The sequence below is a fragment of the Papio anubis genome, chromosome 1 (assembly GCF_008728515.1).
Source record: "Papio anubis isolate 15944 chromosome 1, Panubis1.0, whole genome shotgun sequence".
Taxonomy (NCBI): Eukaryota; Metazoa; Chordata; class Mammalia; order Primates; family Cercopithecidae; genus Papio; species Papio anubis.
Window position 1 is genome coordinate 36,916,818 of NC_044976.1, and position 6,788 is coordinate 36,923,605.

General features: G+C 42.8%; 2 pseudogenes across 2 annotated transcripts; one reads left to right on the forward strand and one right to left on the reverse strand.

The window, feature by feature from the left end:
- Nucleotides 1-649: 649 nt before the first annotated feature.
- On the reverse strand, nucleotides 650-1,528 carry LOC101023791 (annotated as a pseudogene). The gene has a single exon (XR_159624.5). The product of XR_159624.5 is annotated as a ferritin light chain pseudogene (transcript).
- A 1,336-nt stretch (nucleotides 1,529-2,864) lies between these two features.
- On the forward strand, nucleotides 2,865-5,209 carry LOC101023434 (annotated as a pseudogene). The gene has a single exon (XR_159623.5). The product of XR_159623.5 is annotated as an endoplasmic reticulum chaperone BiP pseudogene (transcript).
- The last annotated feature ends 1,579 nt before the right edge of the window (nucleotides 5,210-6,788 follow it).

The following is a 6,788-nucleotide window of genomic DNA, read 5'->3' on the forward strand; positions in this document are numbered from 1 at the left end:
TTTTTTTTTTGAGACAGAGTTTTGCTCTCGTTGCCCAAGCTGGAGTGCAATAGTGCGATCTTGGCTGACTGCAACCTCCGTCTCTCAGGTTCAAGCGATTTCCTGCCTCAGCGTCCTGAGTAGCTGGGATTACAGGCATGTACCACCACGCCCAGCTAATTTTTTGTATTTTTAGTAGAAACGGGGTTTCGCCATGTTCACCAGGCTGGTCTTGAACTCCTAACCTCAGATGATCCCACCTCGGCCTCCAAAAGTGCTGGGATTACAGACATGAGCCACTGTGCCTGGCCCAATCTAGAATTTTTTACCCAGCAAAAAATCTTTTAAATCTAAAGGTGAAATAAAGACTGTTTAGACAACCAAAAACTGAAACAAGTTCTTGCCTGCAGAGCTGTTCTACAAGGAATGACACAGAAAGTTCTGCAGGCAGAAAGAAATAATACCAGATGGAAATTTGGATCAACACAAAAGAATGAAGAGCAGCAGAAACGGTAAATATGTGGGTAAATATAAAAGGCTTTCTTTTTTCCTCATTTTGAATCTCTTTAAAAGATTATTGGTGGTTTTAATAAAAAGTAATAACAAAGTACTGTGGAAGTTATACCATGTGTACAAGTAACATTTATTTATTTTATTTATTTTATTTTTATTTTTTGCATCAAAAAGCTTTATTTCCATTTGGTCCAAGGCTTGTTAGGGTAGTTAAGAAAGCTGCCTAGTGGCTGGAGGGAGAGGCTTAGGCAGAAGCCCTATTACTTTGCAAGGGGCCCTTCAGAAGTCGCTGGGCTCAGAAGGCTCTTAGTCATGCTTGAGAGTGAGCCTTTGGAAGAGATACCTGCCCAGTCCAGCCTCCAGGCCAGCCAGCCTGCCTGTAGAGGTTGGTCAGGTGGTCGCGCATCTTCTTGATGAGCTTCACTTTCTCATCTAGGAAATGAGTCTCCAGGAAGTCACAGAGATGGGGGTCTGTGTGGGCAGAACCCAGGGCCTAAAGATCCAAAAGGGCCTGGTTCAGCTTCTTCTCCAGGGCCATGGCGGCTTTTATGGCATCCAGGGTTTTACCCCACTCATCTTCAGCTGGCTTCTTGATGTCCTGGAAGAAAGCACGGCCGCCACGCTGGTTTTGCATCTTCAGGAGACGCTCCTAGCCCTCGCGCTTCTCTTGGCCAATTCGCGAAAGAAGTGGCTCAGGCCTTCCAGAGCCACATCATCGCGGTGGAAACAGAAGCCCAGGGAGAGGTAAGTGTAGGAGGCCTGAAGATACACATTTACCAGGCTGTTGACGGCTGCCTCCACGTCGGTAGAATAATTCTGATGAATCCGGGAGCTCATGGTTGGTCGGCAAGAGGGAGCTAACCACAAAAACGGTGCTGGCAGGTCGCAGAAGCAGGAGATGGCCGAGAAGATGGTCCTGGACGTTGCAAGTGGAGAGGAAATTGGAGGGCAGTTAGAGGCTGGAAGGAAGAGTCTCTGGATCTGTTCCATCCAAACACTGTTGAAGCAAGAGACAGACCCGCGGGATCACCGAACTGCCCAAGTAAAATTTATTACAGCAATAGCAAAAAAAAGCAGGATGAGGGAAATGGGAGTATACTATTGTAAAGTTCTTACACTGTGTAAAGTGGTATATTATTTGAAACATTTGACTGTGATAAGATAAAGATGCATATATAAACCTTGGATTCACCACTTAAAACTATTAGGTTGGTGCAAAAGGGTGTGGCAAAAACCGCAATTACTTTTGCACCAACCTAATACAACAAAGAGAAAATAAGCCAATACTGAAGATTAAAAATGAAATTTTTTAAACTCATTTATTACAAAAGAATGCAAGGAAAGAGGGGGAAAAGGAACAAGGAACAAGTGAGGAAATAAAAAAGAAATAGCAAGATGGTACAGTTAAACCCATTTATATCAATAACTTTATTAAGTGTAAAGTTCTATGGCCAGGCACGGTGGCTCATGCCTCCCAGCACTTTGGGAGGCTAAGGCAGGTGGACCACCGGAGGTTAGGAGTTTGAGACCAGTCTGGCCAATATGGTGAAACCCCGTCTCCACTAAATATACAAAAATTAGCTGGGTGTGGTGGCAGGCACCTGTAATCACAGCTACTCGGGAGGCTGGGGCAGGAAAATCACTTGAACCCAGGAGGTGGAGGTTGCAGTGAGCTAAGACCACACCACTGCACTCCAGCCTCAGCGACAGAGTAAGACTCCATCTCAAAAAAAAAAGGTCTAAACAGCCCAAAAGGCAGAGAGTGTCAGATGGGATCCAACTGTATGTTATCCACAAGAAACCACCTTTAAATATAAGGACACACATGGGTTAAAAGTGCAAGGATGTAAAAAATACACCATGTTAACACTAATTCAAAAAATTTATAAGAAGTAGATTTTCAGAAAAATCTCACACTTATAGAATACACCACTCAACAACAGAAGAATACATATTCTTTTTAAGTTCACATGAAACATTCACCAAGATCATATTTGGATACAAAATAAGTCTCCAACTTAATATGATTAAACTCATGCAAAGTATGCTTGCTGACCACAATGAATTTAAACTAGAAGTCAGTAACAAAAAGACATCTTTTAACTGAAAACCCCTCAAATGTTTGAAAATTAAACAATACAGACGCCGGCCGAGACAGCACAGACAGACCAACCTGTTGGGGTGTTTCGCGAGTGTGAGAGGTAAGCGCCGTGGCCTGCATTTCCAGACCTGCCCTTCACCTGGTTCATGGCACCTTGTAAACCCCGGCCCCTGCCACCTGCAAGTCAGTAACCGCGCTGCACTCCTGTGCTGCGGCCTGTGGCTGGACTGCCTGTGACGCCCTGCCTGCTGCTGCCCGACTGGCTGGCAAGATGAAGCTCTCCCTGGTGGCTGCGATGCTGTTGCTGCTCAGCGCAGCATGGGCCAAGGAGGAGGACAAGAAGGAGGATGTGAGCACGGTGGTTGGCATCGACCTGGGGACAACCCACTCCTGCGTCGGTGTGTTCAAGAACAGCCACATGGAGATCATTGCCAACGATCAAGGCAACAGCATCACCCTGTCCTATGTGGCCTTCACTCCCAAATGGTAAGGTGTGATTGGCGATGCTGCCAAGAACCAGTTCACCTCCAACCCCGAGAACACGGTTTTTGATGCCAAGTGGCTCATCGGCTGCAGGTGGCACAACCTGTCTGTGCAGCAGGACATCAAGTTCTTGCCGTTCAAGGTGGTTGAAAAGAAAACTAAACCATACATTCAAGTTGATATTGGAGGTGGGCAAACAAAGACATTTGCTATTGAAGAAATTTCTGTAATGGTTCTCACTAAAATGAAAGAAACTGCTGAGGTTTATTTGGGAGAGAAGGTTATCCATGCAGTTGTTGCTGTACCAGTCTATTTCAATGATGCCCAACGCCAAGCAACCAAGGATGCTGGAACTATTGCTGGCCTAAATGTTATGAGGATCATCAATGAGCCTATAGCAGCTGCTATTGCTTATGGCCTGGATAAGAGGGAGCGGGAGAAGAACATCCTGGTGTTTGACCTGGGTGGTGGAACCTTCAATGTGTCTCTTCTCACCATTGACAATGGTGTCTTCGAAGTTGTGGCCACTAATGGAGATACTCATCTGGGTGGAGAAGACTTTGACCAGCATGTCGTGGAACACTATTTGAACACAAAAAGTACAAATGCTATTTGTACTTTTTGAATGTACAAAAAGAAGACCGGCAAAGATGTCAGGAAAGACAATAGAGCTGTGCAGAAACTCCGGCGCAAAGTAGAAAAGGCCAAATGGGTCCTGTCTTCGCAACATCAAGCAAGAATTGTAATTGAGTCCTTCTATGGAGGAGAAGACTTTTCTGAGACCCTGACTCAGGCCAAATTTGAAGCACTCCACTGGACCTGTTCCGGTCTACTATGAAGCCTGTACAGAAAGTGTTGGAAGACTCTGATTTGAAGAAATCTGACATTGATGAAATTGTTCTTGTTGGTGGCTTCACTGGAATTCCAAAGATTCAGCAACTAGTTAGAGTTCTTCAATGGCAAGGAACCATCCATGGCATAAGCCCACATGAAGCTGTAGCATATGGTGCTGCTGTCCAGGCTGGTGTGCTTTCTGTGATCAAGATACAGGTGACTTGGTACTGCCTGATGTGTATCCCGTTACACTTGGTATTGAAACTGTGGGAGGTGTCATGACCAAACTGATTCCAAGGAACACAGTAGTGCCAACCAAGAAGTCTCAGATCTTTTCTACAGCTTCTGATAATCAACCAACTGTTACAATCAAGGTCTATGAAGGTGAACGACCCCTGACAAAAGACAATTATCTTCTGGGTACATTTGATCTGACTGGAATTCCTCCTGCTCCTTGTGGGGTCCCACAGATTGAAGTTACCTTTGAGATGGATGTGAATGGTATTCTTCGAGTGACAGCTGAAGACAAGGGTACAGGGAACAAAAATAAGATCACAATTACCAATGACCAGAATCGCCTGACACCTGAAGAAATTGAAAGGATGGTTAATGATGCTGAGAAGTCTGCTGAGGAAGACAACAAGTTCAAGGAGTACATTGATACTAGAAATGAGTTGGAAAGCTATGCCTATTATCTAAAGAATCAGTTTGGAGATAAAGAAAACCTGGGAGGTAAACTTTCCTCTGAAGATAAGAAGACCATGGAAAAAACTGTGGAAGAAAAGGCTGAATGGCTGGAAAGCCACCAAGATGCTGATACTGAAGACTTCAAAGCTAAGAAGAAGGAACTAGAAGAAATTGTTCAACCAATTATCAGCAAATTCTATGGAAGGGCAGGCCCTCCCCCAACTGGTGAAGAGGATACAGCAGAAAAAGATGAGTTGTAGACACTGATCTGCTAGTGCTGTAATATTGTAAATACTGGACTCAGGAACTTTCGTTAGGAAAAAATTGAGAGAACTTAAGTCTCGAATGTAATTGGAATATTCACCTCAGAGTGGAGTTGAAAATGCTACAACCCAAGTGGCTGTTTACTGCTTTTCATTAGCAGTTGCTCACATGTCTTTGGGGGTGAGAAGAATTGACCATCTTAAAAAGTGGGTAAAAAACCTGGGTTAGGGTGTGTGTTCACCTTCAAAATGTTCTATTTAACAATTGGGTCATGTGCATCTGGTGTAGGAAGTTTTTTCTACCATAAGTGACACCAATAAATGTTTGTCATTTACAAAAAAAAAAAAATTAAACAACAACACACTTCTAAATAACATACAGATCTAAAAAAACTGTGACAGAAATTATAAATATTTTGTACTAAATGAAAACTAAAACACAACAGATCAAAATGTGTCGAGTGTAGCTAAATCAATGCTTAGAAGATTTATAGCATTAAATGTTTATATTAGAAAATCATAAAATTCTCAAATCAATTATCTAGTGTTCACCTTAAGTTATTTAAAAAGGAAGAACAAGTTAAACCCAAAATAAGCAGAAAAGGTAAATTAGAACATAAATCAATAAAATAGAAAACAAAAATAATGAAACCAAAATCTGGCTCTTTGAAAAGATCAATAAAATTGATAAACCTTTAGTCAAACAGAAAGAAACAAAAGGTAAAATAACAATTACCAATATCAAGAATTAAAGTGAGTACATCACTGTGGATCCTGCCGATTCTAAAAGGACAGCAAGGGAATGATATGGTATGAATAATTTTATGCTAATAAGTTATATAAGCTATATAAAATGGACAAATTTCTTGAAACACACAAACTACCAAAGCTCACTCAAGAAGAAACAGATAACCTGAATAGTCCTATATCTATCAAAGAAACGAACTCATAACTAACAACCTTCCACAAAGGAAACTCCAGTCCCAAATGACTTCACTGCCAAATTATAATGAACATTAAATGAAGCGATAATAACTATTCTGCACAAACTCTTTCAGAAAATAGAAGGAACATTTCCCAACTCATTTTATGAAATTAGCATTACCCTGATCCCAAAACCAGATAAATAAATTAAAAGGAAAAAAACCCCACTGACCAATCTCTCTCATGAACATTAGATACAAACATCTTTAACCAGCAAGGGACTTGCTAGCTGTGTGGATTTCTGCTGACAGGGGTTACATGAAGATAGAGAAGTTATTTGAATTCAGCAACATGGAGCTCCAGTGTTCCTACCTTCCAGACTCTGGACCTCTCTGCCACCTGGACATTCCTGTGGTTCCTTCACAACCTCTCAGGCCACATACCCCTGCCTACCAATTTCAGCCAGTTGACCACCTCACTCAGCTCCCATCTACCACAACCGTCATTCAGGTCACAGCCTACCCTAAGGTTGTGGCAGATATTGATCAGTGCCTACCTCCAAATTAGAACCACAGACTTTCCTAAAATTGGATGATGGGGATATAGGACATGGGATAGCATATTCTCAGGGTATGAAGACTGACAAGTTCTCAGGCCACAGGGGTCAGGGCCTTCTGGAAGCTAAAACTGAGATTGGCAGATTGTTCTTAAGGATCCCTCTTGAGGTCCAGTGGTCCCTAAACAGCATGCAGGCAACCACTTTAATATTAATGATTGGCACAGTCCTTGGTGATTACAACACAGGAAAGGAAGCTGAGCAAGGCAGCCCAAAGCAACACCTTCTGGCTTCTCAATTCTGCCCCTGGACACAACAGACTCACACTATGTGCAGTCAGGCTAGAAGAGTCCTGGTGTCCCTTACTCACTGAGCCTCAGCTGAAAGCTGGGTCCATGCTAGAATACTACAAATACAGCCAAAAGCTGGGCCCACTGCAAAGAATACC